The sequence below is a fragment of the Cryptomeria japonica genome, chromosome 5, assembly GCF_030272615.1.
Source record: "Cryptomeria japonica chromosome 5, Sugi_1.0, whole genome shotgun sequence".
Classification (NCBI taxonomy): Eukaryota; Viridiplantae; Streptophyta; class Pinopsida; order Cupressales; family Cupressaceae; genus Cryptomeria; species Cryptomeria japonica.
Genome location: NC_081409.1, coordinates 4,121,444 through 4,145,241, shown reverse-complemented (window position 1 = coordinate 4,145,241; position 23,798 = coordinate 4,121,444).

Genomic DNA, 23,798 nt, shown 5'->3' with positions numbered 1-23,798 from the left:
TTTAAAAGTCTAAATACCACTAAGCATTCTTACCACCTTATCATTTTTTATTATTGATATTTATTAAATGATATTAATTAAGTATATAATTTTTAATTAGTTCATTATTTTTCTAATATATTATAGTTAAATTATTTTAATTATTAAAGTATGCTTGTATTTTCTATGCTTGTCTCTTACATCTTCTATTTTGTTTGTGCGCTTGAGTGAAATTATCATCTAGTGTTTTAGTTTATTTGTTTGCTATAACTTGTTTAGATTTTGAACTTCTAGAGCCATTCTCTTTTTTATTCTCACCAATTGATTTTGTGGGCTTCTTAGCCACCTTTCTCTTTTGTATCTATGTGAAACCAATATTGATTTTGATATATGGTGATCTTTGACTTTCAATTATCTAATCCAAGATCTCGATGCTTTTACCAAACTTCAAGTTTAGCTGGTTGTTCGTTGTTTCCAGATCTTTTCTCAATGACACAATATTTGCCTCGAGTTTTTCATAGTCCTTATAGCTTAACATAAACCTTTCTATCATTACCTCTTCTATCCTCAATTTGCGTTCCACTTCAATCTTTAGATCAATGACCATCTTCTCCATCTTTTCAAGGTTTTAAGACAATTTTTCTTTAGTTTGACTTCTTCAACAATCCTTTTTTTTAACCTCTTAATCTTTTTGTCAATGGATTACAATTCTTCCACAAGATCTACCCCTCATCATCATCATCATCATCATCATCATTTATGATTTTTGTTTCTTCTGGTTGCCTTCAACAGACTCCATGACCATTAATAGAGTCTTTTCTCCTTCGTTCTCGGAAGTACCTTGGTCATCATCATCGGATGAAAAAATTTCCTCATTAGTGAAGAAACTCTTTTGATTTTTTTGAAAATTCTTCCCTTTTGGAAATGACATCTTTCCATTATTTTGACAGCATTATTATAATATTTATATGGAAACTTAGTCATAAATGTCCTACTTAACCATAATTAAAACATTTGAAAGGAAACTTACCCTTATACTTTTTCAAACCTCTCTACATTATTTAACAATTTTTTCTTCCTCTATATCTAAATCAATATCTTTTTGCTTCTTGGACACTTTAAATGCAACCTCTTTCCTTGAGAATGTTTAGCATCAATCCTCATCTCATAAGCAATTAAAATTGCATGCAACTCATTCATGACTAGTTTATCCAAATCTTTTGCCTCTTCAACAATAGATACCTTTGCATCAAATATTTGGGGGAGGGGTCTAAATATCTTTTTTACAATCATGATCTCTTGGATATTTCTTCACCAAGTCCTTTGATAGAGTTGACAACTTCATCAACTTGAAGCAAAAATGTAGAAATATTCTCTTCTTCCTTCAATTTCAAACTCAAATTGACTTTGATATGTCTAAATCTTTGCTTGTTTGACACCTCCTTTATAGATGTGCAATTTAACCCACACTTCCTCCATTGTCCTACAATGCATAATATTTGCATACTCAGAGTTAGATAAACTACATAAAATAGCATTCTTTAATTTGGCATTATTCTCACAAGCCTTCTTTCCAACCTAATAGCTTGGAGGACCATTAGGTATTTCATAACTATCCACAATTGATTTCTAAACATTAAACCCTAGTGGCATCAAATATGCCTCCATCCTTACACTCCAAAAAACATAATTGCATCCATAAAAAATCGGTGCCTATTTTAGGACAAGCCTTCTTGAGCAACTTAGTGTTCCATCCTAGATCTACCTCCAGCTATTAAGCTTCTTCCAAGGAAATTTTCTCTGATACCAATCGAAGGGTAAACAATATATTGAGAGAGGAGGTGAATGTGTATATGCCAATCTCAACTTGATTAAACATTAATTATCATTAATAACTTCTCCAAGCACGAATCCCAAAATATCAAAGCAACAATTATTATATTTCCTTAATGATAAATCATTTAGTCAACACGCAAGCACACATCCACACAATGAACACTAGATTTGCATGGAAACCTAGAATGGGAAAAAGCATGGTGAGGATAGCTACTTGAATCTACTAGCCAAATTGAGTCTCAAAAAGAATGAATATATTAAGGAATTTACAATATGAAGTAGGCACCAACCTATCAAAGACACCAACCCCCACTTACATTTGTAGACACCAACCTACAAGAGACACCAATCCCCCACTCCAAAATGTAAGCACCAACTCAGTATGTGAGAGACCAATCCCAAAGAAAATACAAAAAAATATGAATATTATACCTTCAAGAATAAATACACATATATCTTTTGATCTAAACAAACTTCAAAACCCTCTCACATAGTGCATATAATCTTTAGTTAAAATTGCACAATGATTGGGATGCAACTCATATAGCATCACCCTTCTACTAAACATCAATCATTAAATTTTTAGATATTCCAATAGTGGAATCACTAGGAATGAACCTACATCATCTATATATGTGTGTTATGATGATTAATGCATTCACATGTCAACCTAAGAAAATATTATGGCATCTAAAAGTTGGCCACAAGCATAAACCTACACCAAACGTGTAATAGGCCATGTCTAAAAGCCCACACATTACTCCATAACAAATAATATGATGTGTTACCCAATGTAGAGTTATGTAGTCCCAATAGTCATCCACACATTATCTCTAAAGAGCACAAGTAACACACCTCTAGCACATAAAACTAGAATATCAACCCAAACGACCAACTAGCACAATGACTACTTTGTCGCTTATAATTTTATGTTTGTTGAAGCTCAACTTCTGAAACTCTATAATCTAACATAGCATGTGTAGACGTACTCTCCTTCCAAACTATGGGTCATAAATCTCGTGTAGTAGAAAGTGGAACACAACAAGTTGCCAATATAAACAAACATATGAAGAATAGACCTCAGTAACGTACCACAAATACTTCTAGATCACCTTTAATAACTATAATAGATACAAGATTCTATTACAAATAATCTCACAACTTGTCATTATACTTCCAAAACTCAAATTCTCAGACATATGTAGACGTGAAATAAATCATGATAGTTGTGGCTATACAATTACATGTTGATTCAACTCCACATTTCGATCCTTTAACACCAACTAAACTCCTTTAACATACGTTTGATATTGATGAAAAAATATGTTCAACATCTTGTAGGTGATTTATGGTATTTATCCACTATAATGTAATCAACAATAAGTGGTAGATCCACTTTTGTTGGTGATGGAATCAAAGTACTAAGAGATGTGGATATGGGAGCTTGACAATTGGCCTCTTCTTGTAAGAAACTACTTAGATTATTATCAGCCTCAATCATATGGATTTTCTTGTTATATATATAAAAAAAAATTTAATGTAGAGTACATGGGTCTACCCTCATGACATGAATCCATGAACTACCAATAAGAATATTGTTTGAAAGAACACAAGCATGCCATGGAAGAGCATAAGTAAAGTCATAGATCCTACCTTAACTGGTAGTGTGATTGTACCTAAAAAATTCTATCCACATTATCAAAGTCACAAATAGAAAAAGATTCAAGTTTAATGAGAGATGTATCTACACCAATATTTTGTAACAAGTCTACGCTACAAGCATTAAAACTTGACCTATTATCAATTAAAGTATGTCTTATTCCATTTTAATTATAACAAACATAACAACAAGAGGACCATATTGTTGTTGAACTTTGAAGGAAGGTAACTCACATTGTGAGAAGACAATGCCCAAACTTCTCACATACGTACAATCTAACACAACCACTACATCATTCAATCTAATAGAACATGAGACAACTATCATTTGTTTGGCCTCTTAGAGAATTCGATGGTAGGTAGGCATAAATTTGCTCAACAAGATCATACTCTTTACCAATTGAGAAGGAGGAAGACTATTTGGTGCTTGTTTATTTTTCTTGTTGTTACAAGTGTTGTATGTGTGAGTGACCACATAATAATGAAGTCTATGTGACACATTTAGATTAATGTTATTATTTTGAGTAAGTTGTTTTGAAAAGTTGTATATGTAATCATTAAGTTGAGGTGGGTTCTTAACACCTCTAACAATAATAACAGGTTTAGTTTGTGGTTGGTGAATATCTTGACAAAGATACACAACAATTGGGATTTTATAGGTTCATTTTTATGATAAAAAACATAAATTGTGTTAATCAATCTTTGAAAAATATATGTTTTAGGATTCGTAGAAGATGATGCATCAAAAAAACATCATCAAGGGATTCATCTAGAATAATAAAATCATCAATACTAGACAAATCATAAAAATGCATCAAAAGTTTGTAGAAAGAGATCTAACATGATCAAATAACCTTACTTCAAAATTATGCTAACATAGAAGAAGAAGAGAGGAGAAATAGAAGAAAGGTGATGACAATGTGGAAAATGATATTTAAGGGATAGAAGAAGTTTGTTTAAAGTTTGGTTTTTGTTTTCTAATATAATAAGGAATTTTTTAATTGATTTTTTTTAAATTAACATATATTTACAATAAAAATGTATAATTGATTAATCAATGCAACTATCTAGTCGATATAGTCAATTTATTGACTAATTGAATCTAGGTAATTAAATTTGAATACAATGCAAATGAATCAAAGTAATTGTAAGTGTAAGCTAAGTTGAATACAACAAAATAATGAAGGTGAAAAGTTATCTTAGACTAATTGTGTATTAACCTAGGTCAATCCTTCTCCCGTATAACATTAGAGAGGAATGGATGGGCTTGGTTGATGTCGCAAGGAATGGCCATGCTATCCTGAATTCACCCTCTCTATTTTGTTATTGTGGTTGAGGATTGGCTGAGTGTGTGCAATTTACTAGAGTAAAGAGGGGTAAATTGAATTTTTTAATAGAATATATAAAATATAGAACAAAAGGATAGAAGAAAGAGGCAAATCTAGAAATGAGATATAGAAGAGAACTTGATGTTGAAACTTGGGGCTGACTAGGTATGACTAAAGTGATAGGTGCTAGCATCTAAAAGGCCATTATGATGAGAGTTGGTTCTAAAAATAGAGTCAGTAGGTATTTAGGTTGATGTCCTCAAAATTTGGGAAAAAAAAGTCCAAACACTAGTGCAAGGCTCTAGAGCACTAGGGTTTTTGATTTTCCAAAATCCAAAAGTATCATAACCTACTCTATCCATCTGCATCACTATCACAATTTGAATCTTTGGATCTTCACCTGTACACATGAAAGGAGAAAAGGTTGTGTTGTGTAAGGTTTTTCTTAGTCAAAACCCTATATTGGTGTTCCCATCTTCAACAACAACAATGATAAATGATAACAATCACATGCTTCCTCAATAGTAGAGAAAAAATAAATAACATAAATGATAATTCTTACCTTAGGCATGAAAATATTGCTTGAATATAATGTAAGGTGATGATGAATTGCTCTCATGAAGCCCCATAAGATGTTAGTATGCCATAAAAATAATGATGAATCATAAATAATGGATGATAATTTATTGTAGGTCATTGTATGCTTGATAATGCCTCCAACTTCTTACCTTGATTGATCTTGAATTCTAGAGCTTGAGGGAGAGATATATTCTTAGAGGAAAGTTGTAAATGAGAAAGGGGGTTGCTTTTATATGTAACTAATACATTTTCATAAATAACCATTTAGGAGAGGCCAACAACAAGGTCATGACCATTAAGGGTACAAATCTGACATCTAAAATTTGAAAGTTGGGGCCATATTAGGAGGACATTGTGCTAGGTGCTAGTGTACTAACCTATTTGGTGGTTCAAAGGGCTAATAATTGTAGGGTGTGACCAAGTAAACTAACCAAGATTCAAAACATGCAAATTTTCTTATGATCAATCATCTACACTATAATAGATGCTAAACATTACATATGTGAATAAATTTGGGGACCATTCATGGGGATGGATGTGTTGATATGACTAAAAATTTGAGGATTTGTTATGGTGATATGAATATAAATTTGAGGATTTTTCATGGGGATGGATGTGGTGATATGAAAAGATGGTTTGTTGGTAGAAAGGATTTGTTAATTTTGAGGTATATAATGGTGATCCGAGTGATATACATGAATATATGAAGGTTGAGTAACATTGAGGAATAGATAAGTTGGATTGGTATGATTGATAGATTGGTTGTGATGAGATAGTCTCATAAGAGAATGAATTTTGGTCTAATAATGATGTTGGTTAGATTGAAGGTATGGTTTGATGGATGGAGGTTGACATAGATGCTTTAACTTCCATAAACATTTTGTTAAACCAATTCATGGTGTTTGTTTATGGGGTTTGGACTAGGATTAGGTATGTATTGGACAAAGATAAATATGTGTTGGATTTGGGATTGATACCTGGTTTTGATGTCGTAATATGTTGGATGATACCAAAATAATCATAGTAAAATCTAGATCTTATGACAATGGGATAAGGATTGTGATCTGTTATACTTGGTCTACATTGATGAACCTAAGCAAAAAGATAAGGGTGGAATATATCAACTCAAGAGTAGCCTAATCCCCTAAGATAATATATCCACATATGATGTTAGGATAATTCAACCTTCTTCTTGGGGTAGGAAAACTATCAAGCAAAGGGACAAATTAGAGATAATAGATATACTTGATCTAGATAGCTTATGAGCAATTTTGGTGTGTTGTTGATAGTTTTTTTGTTTATGGGTGCATGATAAGTTTTTACAAAGCCTAGTTAGATATACATCTAATAGAAGTGATAATGAGGTTTAATGTTTGAAATGTGAGTGAATGCAATATGCTTGTGGGACTCAGGTCTATCTCAATTTTGCTTATTTGCGGATCTGGTTTTAAATTTTTAAGATCTCAAGATGATAGTAAAGTATGTGAATAAATTATGTCAAAGTATGGATCAAATAAAAAACAAGATGGATCAAATTCAACACACACATATTTAGTTGTGATACACTATGCAAAAGTTCTTAGGTAATGTTATAGCCTACAAATCAACTATTTTGAATCTAGGATCAATTATGTTTACTCCATTTTCAATTGCGACTCAAGAAGAATTGGATGTGAGAGAAGAAAAATCAATTGTGATGCAAGAGAAATCAATTTTCTAGCCAAAAACCTAAGTTTTTGTATTTTGTGTAAAATTAGTTACCCCAAAGGATAATCAATTATCAAAAAGGATAATTGGTTGTGCTATTCTATGATTTTTTTAGTAAATAATTGTTTCAAATAATTTTCACAAAAAAATAGATAGTATAACATTATAATAAAATAACTTGAACGAATGAGGAAGATAATATGAAATATGTTGCAAATGTTTTATAATAGATAAAATTAACAAGCCACTTCGAGGGGACAAATCTCAAAATATCTCCAATGGGAGCACATTTCAAAATATAATGATAAATAAGACTCACTACCTCCTATATGTACCCTTCGTATGCCTAGGATATCACTCAATCCTATCTAAATTTGACTATATAGGTTCAAGGGTGACCTAAATAACTAAATTGTAATATAATAATGATAATATGAATTAATTAGGAGTTAAGGTAGCCATAAGTTGACTACTCACAATCATATGTATACTCTAAGGGCATAACATTCCCCCCCATCAGAGAATCATTATCCCCGATGCTAACCAAATGTGAATTCTTTTGAATGAACCCTTCATCTTCTAATGTGGCATATTCAACTAGTAGATTATTCCACTAAATGAGATATTCATTGAGTGTTCTAGTCCCTTGATTATTCGTACATGCTTTTATAATGAAATCTGGTTCCAACCTGTTTCTTCCTTTTGCATCAGGATTTAGTAATATTATCTATGTATGAATGTTATTCCCTATTACTTTGTTTAGAGAGGAAAGATGAAAACTAGATGTATCTTGGTTGTTGACAATAACTCAAGATTGTAAGAAATGCTACCTATTTTTTGTATGATCTATTATGGGCCATAATATTTTGGTGACAATGTATCACTCTTTGTCTATTTACTCAATGATATTTTATAGAAGGTTGAAATATGAAGGACACACAATCCCCAACTTCAAAAATTCTTTCACTATGATGTTCATCCACTTGCTGCTTCATTTGATTTTGTGTCATGGCTAAATTCTCCTTGATTCGGGAAAGTACTTGTCGTTGATGAATCATGTGGTCCTCCACAATCTAAGCTCTTAGTGACACTCTTAATGATGATTTTATGGAAGGAGACTGATATCCATATAGTGCCATAAAAAGAGACATTTTGAATAGCTATGGAAGGAAGTCTTATACTACCATTTTTCTAGTGGTAGCCAATCTACCCACTATGATTTCTTATCTAGAGTGAAACAATGTGGATATCCTTCCAAACACTTATTAACAACCTTAGTTTTTCCATCATATTAAGGATGGTATGAAGAACTATGAGCCAATTGAGTTCTCAAATATGAGAATAAATCTGTCCAAAAGTTACTAGTAAAGATAGGATCATGATCACTATTAATAACCTTAGGTGTACTATGTATCTTTTGTATATTCTTCAAAAATACTTTTTCCACAGTAGTTGTTGTAAAAGGATGAGATAATGCAATAAAATGGGCATATTTAGTGAGGTGATCTACCACTTCCATGATGAGATTCTTACCTTTAGATAATGGGACACTTGTAACCCCTTTTAAACTACTAGATAATTATAAATAAATATGACCAATACTAGTGTTATCATATGGATTATATTATTGAATGACATCATTCATGTGTAAAATCCTCTTTGATAGAAACCAATTTGTCTTTATTAGGTAGGTTTGGGGTGTTGTTATTTATTTGGGCAAAGTGTGTTAATATATCTAAGAGTGTTCAAATAGTTTTATCTCTCAAATTATGCTCACTAGGATCACTCATTGACATAGATATACATTAAGTAAATTCACAAACTATTTTTTTTAAATAAATAAATAAATAACTTTAATTTAATTTAAATCTCTAACATATATATATGTCTATGGACACACATATATACAATACTATATTACATTCATGTACATACATAAATATACTACATGCACCACATATGCGCATCTATTCAAACACATTATATACATGCATACTAATTACATACTTCATAAGTTGGGTTTGAAGTATACGATTTATGTTTCTAGGTTTTAGGATGTAAAGTTTAAGTTAGATAAGGCTTACCTAATTTAAGGTATGCTTAACACTAGAGGAAATAGGGTTGAGGATTGGGTTTTTTGATGTAGGGTTTGGATTTTAGCATATAGAGTTTTCATGATTTAGGATTTGGTAAAAGTTAAGGGAAATAGGATCTAAACATTATGTTAGAAGGAGAAACTGCATTGGATGGAAGAACAAGTGAGAGGCCTTTCTTTTCACATTTCATTTTTGAAAAAATTTAATAAGTATGTTAAACCTTATAGTTTTAGGACTAATGTATGCTAGTTTTATATGAAATTGTGAGATTTTGCCAAGATCAAGAGGCAATGAAAAGCACAAATAAGAGAGAACAAAATAGATGATAGGACTAAACTATATTCTATCAAGATGAAAATATTGATCAACTGGATCATCAATCGATACATACAATGAATATGAGTTTGCTTATATAGGAAAGGCTATATGGATATGTGAGCACATAAACATGACATGTGGCTCAATAAGAAACAAGGGTAGGTAGGAAATAGTGTGGGTAGGTAGGAGAAACAATATAATATTCCACATGAGGTGGATCACCCACTAAATGTGGAGTGTAACAACAAGATCACACCATAAAAGGTGGAAATTCTCCTACACACACTATCCCAATGTGGCACAAACACCCAAGTTTCTCATACCCAAACTACTATGAAATGCATTTCCTAAGTAAACTTAAGTAAGGTGTAATAATATCCAAGATGAATAATTATTTACACCAACACCCCCCCTTAAGTGCAACTTAGGGGAATACACTAAAGTATACAATGCAACTAAGAAATGCAAGATGGGTCCCAGCTACAAGGCCATGTTAGGTACCCATGTACAAATGCAAATGCATGCAAACCAATGCAATGAAATCTCTCACAAAGCGGGGAAAGAGAGAAAAACCCAATGGGAAAAAACCCTCCCCCAAAAGAGAGATGAAAAATAGATACAAAGAACTCTCATAGAAGTATGTGAAGGACAAAACCCCATGTGAGGTAAATGTCCCCCCCATATGAGAGAAGAATAAGAGAGACTAGGAAGCCCCCCCTCAATGTGGAATCTTCACCAATGATAGAAGCTCGATGATGAATGAAGAAATTGCTCCACGAACGTTGAACCACATTCCTCCCCTTAGGAAGAAACAAAACCAAAGGTGTATCCAAAAAGTCTCCCCAACCATGAAGGGAAGAGGAAGCAAAAATACTCATGATGAAAGGAATCTTTGAAAACTGCTCAAGTGTCCCCAAGTTGATGCTAAAGGTTACCCCCTCCAAAGGTGGTAAACTGTACCACACTGCTGAAAAAGGCACTCCAAGATCTAGTGGAGATGGATGTAGAACAATATCCAAAGACTCATATGTCTCCTCAAAAGATAAAGAGACCTCCTCCAAGTGTTGTACAAAAGTATCCACAATCATGTCAACCTCTAAAGATTGATCATGTAGAGAATGCACAAGAGGGTCAAAGTGATCCCTCGCAACAATCAAAGAAGGATCATCTTCATCAAAGAGAAGATGAATGTCATCAATGGTATCTCCCAAATCTGCAATGTAGGAGTCCACAAACAAACCTGCAGTGTCTGTCAAGTAGGCATCCCAATCAACTAAAGCTTGAAGACATGAAATATCCTGCTGCACTGAATCATAAGAAGGCAAAACTATTGCACTAGCTACATCATCAAGTGCAATAGGTGGTGTGATATCAATAGAAGGAGATGAAATGCAAGGCTCAAGAATGGGATCACATGTGAGAATCCCCAAGTTCAAATGTCCAAAGTTCTCCTCAAAATCTGAAAAAGAGTACAACCGAGATGCATGATCAACCACCCCAGTCGCAATGATAGCTCCACTCTCCAAGTCTCTAATGATAACTAAATCAGGTGTGAACTCCACAATTTTCCTAGTTGTCCCATGTGTGATTTGATAGATGGAAAGAAGATTATTTGTCAAGTGGGGTACACACAACACATCATTGAATGCGTTATCCCCAATGGCAATAGATCCTTTCCCAATCACATCCATATATGTATGATTCCCCATCAAAATCTATGGCATGTGGCAAGGTTCAAATGTAGAAAACATAGACTGTGAAGATGCCATATGATGAGAAGCCCCTGAATCTAGAAGCCATCTCCTTGAATCATGACTTGTAGTAGCATAAAGAGCTTGTCCCTTTCCTTTATTTGTCCCAAAAGAGTGATCCTTTCCTTTATCCTTAGAAGAAGAAGCCGATGTAGACATTCTAGAAGGTAGGTTGATTCTATTCTTCTCAAGAAGATTCTTCAATTCATCAATATCCTTCTTATAACAATGATGTTTATCATGTCCTGACTTCTTGCAATATCCACAAAAAATATTGTCCTTATATGATTTCCTCTTAAGTGAGAATGGTGAATCACCTTGTTGTGGAGAGGAATCACCTTGTTGTGGAGAGGAAGATTGTGCTCCATCTTGTTGTGGTTTAGACTTAGGTTGCTTTTGACTCTTGCCTTTTCCTTGATTACTTTGATTCCCTTTGTTAGCCACCAAAGCTTGTGACTTTGAAGATTTGAGAATCCCCATCGTGGTCAACTTAGATTGCTCAAGTATCAACATCTCCATGAATAAATCAAATGAGGGAGAAGTGTATGAGGAAACTTGAGCTAACCTATGGGTGTAAAAGCTAGATACAAAGGCTGCATACTCTGAAGGAAGCTTGTCCAACAAGTTATAAACTAATTGAGCATCCTTTTTGTCAATTCCACAATCCTTTAGTTTTGCTCTTAGCTCAGTTGCTTTTGTGACATAATCTTGGTATGTATCAAAATCCTTGGGATCCAAAGTTGTGAGTTCACTATCAAGCTTGTAGCCCTTAATCTCATCAACTTGACCATACAATTTCTTAAAAATATCCCAAGCCTCTTTAATTGTTGTACACTTATAAATGTGAAAAATGAGGTCATCTGATACATATTTTCTAAGAGTTCCAAGTGCCATAGCATTCTTAGTAAGCCATTCAATTTGAGCATTAGGATCAGCCTTAGGATCAGGTGGTGTTGTAATAGCTTCATTTACATAATGAATGAGTCCTTTTTCCATTAGTTTACTCCATGCCTTAATTTTCCATGATGCATAATTATGAGGAGTTAAAAGTGGAAATTTAGGAGAACCCATAGCACCAAAATGAAAAAACACAAGATAGAGAGAGGCACAATCACACAAGACACGCCCCCAAAATACTCAATCAAGAAATCCCCCCAAAATGGTGATTTTGGCACTTTATACTTAGTGCGTATACAATGGGCCACTTGCAAAACAATGCAATGTGGAGTTCTAATTTCAATTTACAACTTCTCAAAATGAGATCTAAGAGACTTCAACAAATACTGCTAGTGATCTAAACTGAGATCCAAGCAAAATACAAGTACCAAATATGCCAAAAATGGCCAAATATTGAAAGTACAATTTCTACATAAAATCACTGCAAACAGATGGCAGATTATGAAAGTAGATGAAAAAATATGCACTTTTAAAAAAAATGGCACCTGAAAAGGAGTCCATATGAGCCCAAACGAAGCCTCCAAAGTTGTAAAAATTGGGATTTCACTATTTCCGAAAAACCTGTATCCGAAAATTAAAAAAAATCTGCACCACTAGACAGATCACAAAATTCTACCCCAAAACAAAAAACATTGCTTGAAAAAACAAGTCCGGATGAGTGAGATATCGCTATTTGAAAATTCCCTGCAAAATTATAATTTATGGAAAATTTCCGCCGCAGCGTCTAACTTCAAATGCCTCTAGATTTGGCCTCCGAAGTCCGATTTTGATGAAACAAAAAGCAAAAATGACTTTCTTGGATCTCCTAAATCCAATGGTAACCTCAGATTTGACCCATCAAGCTTCAATAATAACCTGCAATAGAAAACTCCAAAATACACAACCCCAAATAGCATCAAATTTCTCCCAATTAGCAAACCAATGACACTCTAATGGCTCTGATACCATGTGAGATTTTGCCAAGATCAAGAGGCAATGGAGAGCACAAATAAGAGAGAACAAAATACATGATAGGAATAAACTGTATTCTATCAAGATGAAAATGCTGATCAACTGGATCATCAATCGATACATACAATGAATATGAGTCTGCTTATATAGGAAAGACTATATGGATATGTGAGCACATAAACATGACATATGGCATAATAAGAAACAAGGGTAGGTAGGAAATAGGTGTGGGTAGGTAGGAGAAACAATATAATAGTCCACATGAGGTGGATCACCCACTGAATGTGGAGTGTAACAACAAGATCACACCATAAAAGGTGGAAATTCTCCTACACACACTATCCCAATGTGGCACAAACACCCAAGTGTCTCATACTCAAACTACTATGAAATGCATTTCCTAAGTAAACTTAAGTAAGGTGTAATAATATCCAAGATGAATAATTATTTACACCAACAGAAAATAATCTTTATTAGTAGATTATAAAAATTTGAGAGCAATGTGAACTGTTATTTTATTCGTTAAGCACAAGGGTTTGATTCCAATTTCCAAATTACATATCATCAACATAGTTATAAAGATTCCCGACTTACTAGAATCTCTTGTGTTTGAGAACGTAAAAAATGGTATAGAGCCAATGAATGAGGATTATTGGAAAGTAATAGGCATTAGAGATAATAGTGCATTGTATATTCTCAACAAGGTAAAAATAATGAAGATAGATATAATTATTGGAGATTGTTAATAGCATGAGCTTGTATGGTTGTCATGTTGGCATTCTGATATTGTTTTGTATGACCGGTAAATGGTATGGTTGTCATTGTTGGCAACATCATCTCCTTAGTCTTCACATTTCATTGGTAGTGAGTAGATCGACAAGCAGTGACTGGCAAGTAGTGAGTAGACTGACAAGCAGCAAGAAGATCAGGTAGCGGTGAGTAGATTAGTACAGAAGAGGTTCACCGACTAAGCAAAGAACAGACCGGTATACAAGAGGAAATCAGCTAGACAAGTTTTGATTGGTACACCAGAAGATTCAGTAACTGACAGACTGGTAACGTTTAGTTACATCCAACTAAATTGGGAGTCTTCTCCAGTCAACCGACAGATTTATCGGCATGATTCAACTATATTGACAGAGATTCCTGCATTATTTTAGAGGCGTAATTTAAGGACTAATAATGAAATTTTGAAAGGTATGTTTTGGAGGGAAAGTTGGCAACAGACTAAAGGGTCTATAAATAAACATATCTCATTCTTGAGATGGTTGTTGTCAAGGTGAGTGAAGATAATGTGAAAGTGGACACAGGGGGAGTTTAAGAAACTGCAGAGGCAAATGACAAAAGACCGATAGAGTGGAGTTTCATAGAGTGGTGACTCAAGTGACTGAGGATTGACAATGTGATATTCAAGGATCAACAAATCGGTAGAAGGCAGAGTTTAGAGTGCATTCAGGAAATGAGAGTTGTGTAGAATAGAAACAATCGATGCAGATCTAGTGTGATTCTTCAGTGTGATCTGATTAGGCTAATGAGTAGCAGTTCTAGCAGATCATCCATTTGTTGCTTTCTAACAACTACAACATAAATCCCTTAACTGGGTGAACTTTAACAGGTCTCATTGTAAAAATCTCTTAACTGGGTGACATCTTGATTGATGTTCTAAGTCCTTTAACTAGGCTACCTTTAATAGGGTAAAGGCACTAACCAACCTTGTTCAAATTCCCTTAACCGGGTGGCACCTAACAATGTCTTTGTAATCTCCTAACAGGGATGGCTCTTAACCGAGCATACTACATAAGAGTACAAATTTTGTGAGTTCCTACTCACACTGTGGTTTTCTCCCTATTAGGTTTCCATGAGATAAATATGTGTGTCATTGTGTATCTTTTCATGTATGCTTAATCTTCTAGAGTAAATGTTTACATTGGTGAATGATAAATTATTTTAAACTTAAAGTAAAAATCTCAATTGGTAAAACTAGTAAAGTATTGATTCACCCCTCCCCTCTCACTATCGGTTAGGACTAACAATTGGTATCAGAGTGCAATTCCTCTGAAGTGAAGCTTGACATATTGAGGATAAAGATCATGGAAGAGTACATGTATCAGAAGCAGATTGATGAAGCCAATGAAATCATTGCTCAGCTGAAAGAGAGACTGAGAAAATCTCTTGCAAAAAGGAAGGAATTAGCTCAACAGCTAAATGAGAGTTAAGATATCATAGATCAACTCTCTGAATAGAGTGGATCTGAAGAAGCTGAAGAAGCAGTCTCAAAACTCATGGAAAAGAACAAGAAGTTGATCGAGGAAATTACTCATCTCAAAAGAGAATATGAAGGTCAGGCCCTAAGAATGACTGAGATACTGGAAGCCAACATAAGTGTTGATGAAAGAAAAAGGGACGCAAAAGAAGAACTGTCAAAAACTGAAAGAGCGAGGAGGCTTGTTGAAGATGCCCTGAGAGAAAATGATGCAATCATGATTGAGAAAGATGAAGAAATCTGAGTTCTAACTTAGGAGAATGAATATATACACAAACATTTGAATGACAATGCAGAAGAAAAGGAGAAGTTGATGAAAGAGATTGAACAACTCAAGAGTGAGTTGAAAATTGAGAATGAGAGAAATGAGAAGTTGAGAAAGTTCAATGAAAGCTCTGAGAAGGTAGATAAACAGTTGAAAGCTCAGAGAAGAACAAAGGATACAATTGGCCTTGGTTACCCCGGTTCAGGTCCTATGGAAATTGGAGAATCATATAAATCCAAAAAGATGAAGGATGATAAAAGAAACCATCCATAAGAAAAAGGTATGAAGTCTTCCAAATTCTCTTGTAATCATTGTGGTAAGTCGGATCATAAGACCAATGACTATAGAAATAAAATGGTTAGTCAAAAGAAGACTTTCACCTTTGATGGTTATTGCCTTAATTGTCATAAGTATGGCCACACTGCTTATGAGTGCAGATCTCAATCTAGTAGTATGTCAAATGGAAGAAGATTTACTGGACACTACTTCACATGCAATAATTTTGGACATGGATCTGAAGAATACAGGTTCAAGACAAATGTATCAAGATTATCATTCAAAACGGTTAGTCCTAACAAAAGGAGTAATCAATTGAATGCCACATTTTTCACATGTGGTAATCTTGGTCATGTTGCAAAAAACTGCAGAATGAGAATGGGTCAGAGAAACAATTCAAGACCATGGAGGACAACTAGTATGGCATGCTTTAACTTCCATAAGATCGACCACTTAGCCAGAGAATGTAGGAGCTGATCCTACAACCGGTTTGTAGACAAGAACCGGTTTAGCAAGAAGAAAGAGCAAAATGACCTAAAAGGAAAGAAGACAACTGAAGAAATCAAACATGAAATGAAAAAGACATGGATCAAGAAGGATGAAGGAAAAGAAGAACAAGGACATTTTGAAACCAAGTCATCATCCATCGGTGATGACAATTCCTCTTCTAACTAGGCATACTGATGCCAAGGGGGAGCACATATAGTAAGATTACTCTTGAATCCCCTTAAAAAATATAAGGATATGCTTATTTGCATACATGTGATGCATAAAAGATGGTCTAAAAGTTCTTAATTGAAGTTTGTCCTGTGAGTTATTTATTTGTGTATCGGTATCGACAACAAATAATCGGTAAAGTCAAATTATTGTACTTTAAGTTGTGAGTTTCAAAACTGACCGGTGGATCATAGCACCGATAAATCTCAACAGATAAATAAGGAAATATTAGCACATTTTCATTTACACTGACTTCTTGTGAACTTTCTTGAGCCCCTGTGCGATCAAAGGCGATTTGAAACTTGCCAAGCTTTGTTTGTGCAAAAAACTCAAGCAGAGCGATAATGGTGTTTGGTATTCCCTAAGAAAGGGTTTTCAACCACGTCTGAGAAAAGCTTGTTTGAAGTTCATCATGGCAGTGCTGTTATTGACTCCTGTGTTGGTTGAATCTATCAAGAAACCCCAACCCAAGTTCAAGCTGTACCCAATGAAAGTCGATGAAATCGACAAGACTGGTGCTTTATCATATGTTCCCTTCGGTGTATTGTTGGTAGAAGATATTCACTTCTTCATTCATTGTAAGCTCGAAGAACTTGGAGATAAGTTCGTTCAAAATGAGTTTAATGAGTTTTGTGACAATGATAAATTGAAAGCAAAATTTCTACCTCTGAAGACCAAGGGTTTGGCTAATGTTGTTGACTTTCCTGATCTGTTTCATGGTGGATGGGTTAGATATATACTGAGAAGGGTTCATGGTCAATTTATGTGGATGGAAGGTCATGCACCAATCAAGATCACAAAGGAGGTGATTCAAAGAGTGATAGGGTTTAGTGCAACTGGTGAAGCATTAACCCTAAGAACGATTTCATCAACTGAAGTCACCCAGTTAACAAAATCCCGATGTGACAGTAGAGCAATGACAATCACCCATATCAAGGATGCCGAAGTAAGATTTGCCTTTGCAGTGTTGGTATACAGGGTTTATCAATAAAGCCAGATGAATAGTGTGTTAGGCGGTGCGATCCATGTTGGATATCAAATTATCAAAGAAGATGCAACATATGATATATGTGAGATGATTCAAAGTCAATTCATGGTGAACATGGAAAGAATAAAGAAGGACAAGAAGCAGTCTTTCAAATATGGCTCGCTACTGGTATGTATATTTTTCCATGTACAAAAATATTTTCTTGGTAAGGGTAGTGTAGTATGGTCACATGAGAAGCCTATCATGGTTCAAATAGGTGAAATGATTAGGGATCTGAGAAATAAATTTCAGGAAGCAACATGGGGATATGTTAAGGAATTCTAAATTAGGATGCACAAGAGAGAAAGAATTCCAACCGGAATAGTGCAGAAATACAAAGACAAAATTTATTTTCTTGTAGACATAGATTTTTGTATTATTCAAGTAGTTCAACCCATAACTTTATGGGTTCCACCTATGGGCTATGAGGTTGCAACAAATCTTGTTAAAATTCATATTGTTGGTGTAAATAATTATTCATCTTAGATATTATTATACCTTACTTAAGTTTACTTAGGATAATGCATTTCATTGTAGTTTGGGTATGAGACACTTGGGTGTTTGTGCCACATTGAGATAGTGTGTGTAGGATAATTTTCACCTTTTATGGTGTTGATCTTGTTACTACTCTATCATATCCACTTATTGTGGAGTGATAATTCCACCTTCGGTAAGTGATCCACCTCATGTGGAATATTTTATTGTTTCTCCTACGTACCACACCTATTTCCTACATATCCTTGTTTCTTATTGAGCCACATGTCATGTTTGTGTGCTCACATATACACATTGCCTTGCCTATATATGCAGGCTCATATTCATTGTATGTAACAACTTTTGATGATCCAGTTGATCAATATTTTCATTTTGATAGAATACAGTTTATTCCTATCATCTATTTTGTTCTTTCTTATTTGTGCTTTCCATTTCCTCTAGATCTTGGCAAAATATCACATGATATCAGAGCCATTAGAGTGTCATTGGTTTGCTAATTGAGAGAAATTTGATGCTATTTGGGGTTGTGTATTTGGAGCTTTCTATTGCAAGTTATTATTGAAGCTTGATGGGTCAAATTTGAGATTACCATTGGTTAGAGGAGGTCCAAGAAAGTTAGTTTTGCCTTTTGTTTGATCCAAATCAGACTTTGAAGGCCAAATCTAGAGGCATTTGAAGTTTGAAGCTGCAACGAAAATTTTCCACAAATTATAATTTTGCAGGCAATTTTCAAATAGTGATAGCTCACTCATCTAGACTCCTTTTTTTGAGAAATTAAATTTTTTTGGGGGGTAGAATTTTGTGATCTATACAATGGTGCAAGAGTTTTTTGATTTTCAGATATAGGTTTTTCCAAAATCATGAAATCTTGATTTTTACAACTTTGGAGGCTTCATTTGGGCTCATATGGACTTCTTTTCAGGTGCCAATTTTTTTGAAAGTGCATAATTTTTTGTCTACTCTCATAATATGCTATCAGTTTGTAGCAATTTTGGGTAGAAATTGTACTTTCAATATTTGGTCATTTTTTGGCCTATTTGGTACTTGTATTTTGCTTGGATCTCAGTTTAGATCACTAGCAGTATTTGTTGAAGACTCTTATGTCTCATTTTGAGAAGTTGTAAAATTGAAATCAGAAGTCCACCTTGTCTTGTTTTGCAACTGGCCTATTGTACACACATGTTACCTTGTCATTCCTCCCTCATAACAAGAGTAAGTTGCCTTGCAAAATTTTATTTGAGTCTTTATCTTGTTAAAAATTCCTTGGTTCAATCCTTAATCCGCTTGTAAATCATCTCTTAATCCGTAGCGTTAAGTTTCAATGGTCTGTTTGAACCTCATGAACCCCTTGAACCATATTGAAAAGAGTTCATAACGTTCATTTAGGTACTGTAGGTTCTAAGTTGTGTCTAAGATGTTTTCAGGCTAACATTCACTCAAGTGTTTTGCAACAGTTCTATTTCATGGTCATGGATGATGTTTCATATCCTCTTTCTCTAGACTATGAACTATTTGAACCTAGTTCAAACAGTTCGGTGATGTTCAACATGTTCGATGAAGTTCAAAAGGTTAGTGGCAATTAACAAAGTTAATTTTTTCAAAGGAAATTTCCTTGGCGCAGCGTACGCTTTGAACTACCTCAACCCTCATGAAGTCAGTTCAAATTATTCATGCATGTTCAAATCAGGTGGGTCCCATGGACTAAACGACATGATGGTGCATTTATTGCTAAGTGTGATGAAGATCTAACCATATCTCGGGTGACGACGTCAACTAGCTGATTTTTGAAGGCAAGTAATCATTTTTGGGAATTGGTGATTACCTTGAAAACGCTGCCATGCATTCAATAACCACGTGTGATGTCAAATCCCAATGCTTGACACATTTGAGTTGACGGCCGAAATTAATGCATTAAATGAGCTTTTGTCACTTCATTTTCTATAAGGTATGAAGTGATTAATTTTTGAAACTTGTTCTTCATTGATGCAGAGTGTTTGATAGAAGGTTTGTTTGCTAGTAATCATTTGATTGATTTCAACTGTGAAGGTGAGTTTTGATTCCTATCTTCTCCAGTGGTTTTTACCTGGTTTTCTCTCTCGTAATAAAATTTGCTGGGAGAAATAAGGGTTGTTGTTTATGAATTATGAAGTCCACTCTGTACCTTTTCAAAAATATTTTCAGTCTTGCTTGCACAAAACCCATTGTCAGTGACACAGACCTGAAAGGAGAGAATTTGGAGGTCTTGAAGGAAAGGGTGTTTAAAGGAATTGATAGTTCTTTTGGTCTAGAAATTCTAAGTAGTGGCCTTGTAGAGGCGACATCCTTTCCTCCTGCTATTCCCTCCCCATAATTAGTTAGGGAGTGCATTGTGATCCTATTTCTGAAACTATCAAGAGAGATAATGATGAAACCCTCCTAGCGATTAACAGGGAAGTCATTTCTTCTATTTTCAAATTGCCTGATTATAAGTTCTCAAATTTTTCCCTTGCCCAATCAGTCACTCAGTTCAATACAGATAAAACTGGACACCGAAACAATATAGCGAAGCATTGGTTGAAAGTTCCTTAGAGGGGTGGCTCCAGGTTACCTAAATATCCCAACAAAAATCACATGCTTCCCCACATCCATGATGTTATGTTATTGTTACACCGAGTTAGAGGTTTAGCTAAGGCCTATAGCTTTGATGACTGGATTTAATGTTATGTGCAACTGGTGTTGGAAGGAAAGCAGTACCTTGACTGGGTAGAGCTTATTGTTGACTCCTTGAGGGAACAACTGAGCATGGCGAAGAAGTTCAAACAAAATTTCTTTATGTCTTCATATTTGATATATTGCCTGGCATGTGTCAAAGAAGTAATGGGAATTCCCAGGTAACTTTTTGAAGGGGATGTTTCTGTATATGACTTTCACCCCATGTTGCAAAAAGATAATGCATTGCAAGATTTTAGGAGAGTACATAATGCTTTCCTAGGAGACTTTTGTTATGAATTGAAGAACATGAAATCTAAAAGGATGTCTAAAGATGCCCAGGCCTTACTGAAAAGATATGGTAATTTCTTTGTTCAGTTTCCTTGTTTTTGTTATATAAGGGTAGGTGGTTTTGAAGAAGAGCCTTTCAGACTTCCTCATTTTTGTTCAAATTGTTATGTCCTTGCTGAGATCTGTAGGCAGTTGTCTATTGTAATTAAGAAATATCAACCCAGAGATAAGTGGGAGGATCATTTTCCTGTTCAATTGGGCATTTTATCTTGTAGTTCAATGTCAGATGCATTGAGGATAGGAGCTAACTTGAAGAATTTTAATTTTTGATTGTATCATGAAAGGACGGGTTTTGATAATAAAGGTTTCTCATGGAGACTTGGTTTGATGCCACACCTTCCTATCCCACACTTGGAGGACTTTGAGAAGATTGTTGTGATGAGCTTGAAGTGTTCAAGAGAGCAAATATGAGAATGGTTCTGGAACAGGTAGTTTCACTGCAGGTGAAACTTGATATAAGTGGGACCGAAGAAGATTATTTGGAGCTTTTTGAACTTGGATATCTAGACCAAACTGAACCTGAAACATCCTGCATTAATTTGGATGTGGAAGAAGAGGATGATATATAGCTCAGAACAAAAAGAGTCTTGGAGAGAACCGCAAATTGGGTTAATAAGAAAAGAGCAATGAAATTAGGCATCAAGATTGATCCTGCAAGAGATAATGTGGTTTCTCTACGTTTCCCAAAAAAAATTTCTAACCCCACTTCTATGCTTGTTCATGTAGGTAAAAATAAGAAGTCATCTCAAACCAAGCACGAGCCTAATCCTGCTTTGAACTTTTCTTCTCCTCGATGTACAAGGTCATAGAGTGTTGCACAGAAGAAAATGGACTAGGTCAAAGACAGAGAGGTAAAAGACAAGATCCTTGATACTCAGATTTTTGAGCTCGAGGACCTTGATAGTGATATTGTCAACACCATGGATTCCCATGCAATCACTGTAGCTATGACACCACCACCTAAAGTAACCGAAGGAACAACTAGTTCAAGTATGACTCCCAAATGATTAACTACTTCAGTAAGCAAGAAACGGAGCTCAATCCTAGTGTCCATCCCAATTCAAGACATGGTGGTCAAATACATGGAGAAAGGTCACAAATAGAAGAAGTTCAAAACAACTACCAGATTGGATGCTGATGAAAAGACTGAGAGGTGGGTTGTTGAAATTGCTTCCTATAAGCCCAAGGAAGAGAATAAGGAAATAAATGCAGAGGATTTTGAAGTCACCAAAGTGGATCTCAGAAACATGAGTAGGGACTTTGATAACCACCTTTTCAATGTGACGGCTAAGAAGATGCTTACTAGGTCAGAAAAAGACGGACAAGAGAAAAGAGAACTGAAATGAGATATCAAGATTATATCTCAATTCATTGATAGCATAGGCTGTTTTGGAGCACTTCCCATATCGCATGCTTTAGAAAGTTTTGACCCTACTTCACCAAAGAGAAAGAAACTGATGAATCAAGTTCAACAAGCCAAGAGCATCGCAGGGGGCGTAGAGAAATGGATTGAAGGAGTGATCAAAGATGGCGAAAAATATATTACAAACTCGAGGAAGCTATGCGATGAAATGCAAAACCTCATTGCGGAGATTCAGAATCAGATTGTGCCATGGAAAAAGGAAGAGAATAAATGGGAAAATGTATTACCCATGTTCACCAAGATAGAAAAATATGGAGCCAGAAATTTTTTATTAGAAAATTCAATTAAATTGGTAACTGATGAATGACAGCTCTTTGTGTTGAACAAAACTATAGCGTGGCGGGTAATTACATTCAAGTCTGTGATTTCTGATGCCAAGGCCTCTATTTACAAACTTCAGGAATGTCAGTCTAGCATGGTCAATGACAATAAAGTAGTTAATCCAGACCATGATTGGCAACTAGGACTTTGTGGGATGAATACACAGGACGTGGTAAAGGCATTTAAGCTGCACATGGAGAAAGTTAAGGCCAAAGGCAACTTTAATTCTGAAGATATAACACAGATCACCTGAATTAAGTCCATGATGTTCATTGGTAATGATCAGTTACCTAAGCATGCCGAGAAAGTGGTGAAACACAGGTGGGAAAAGAAAGCCGCAAAAGCAAACATCAATGTTATGAAGAATCCGAGTCAGTCTATAATTCAGGAGTTTGCAACTGCCCATGATGCCCAGAAAAGTGGAGGAGAGGATGACAATGGAGATGAGGCATAACATGATGCTTATGCTTTGTTTTATTTTTATATGCTTTTCATAACCTTGCAATGACCTCAGGACATCTGTCCCCTAAATACTCTGTTGGTTTTTATAATTTTTTCACAGGAGGTCAAGTTTTCAAGGAGACCTCCTCTGTTCTTTAAGAAACTACTATAAATTAGATGAAGATAGATGGAGAAAGGGTTAGAATGGTTGACTTAGATTTTTAGAAATTTTGGTTTTGTCTAAAGGAAGTGATCAGTTTTTCAGAATTTGAAATTGGAAAGAACTTATGTGTGTATTTTTATGTCTTTGTTGCATGAAAAACACATATAAAGATCATATGCATTTTGAGGTGGAAAATCTTTGAGTTTT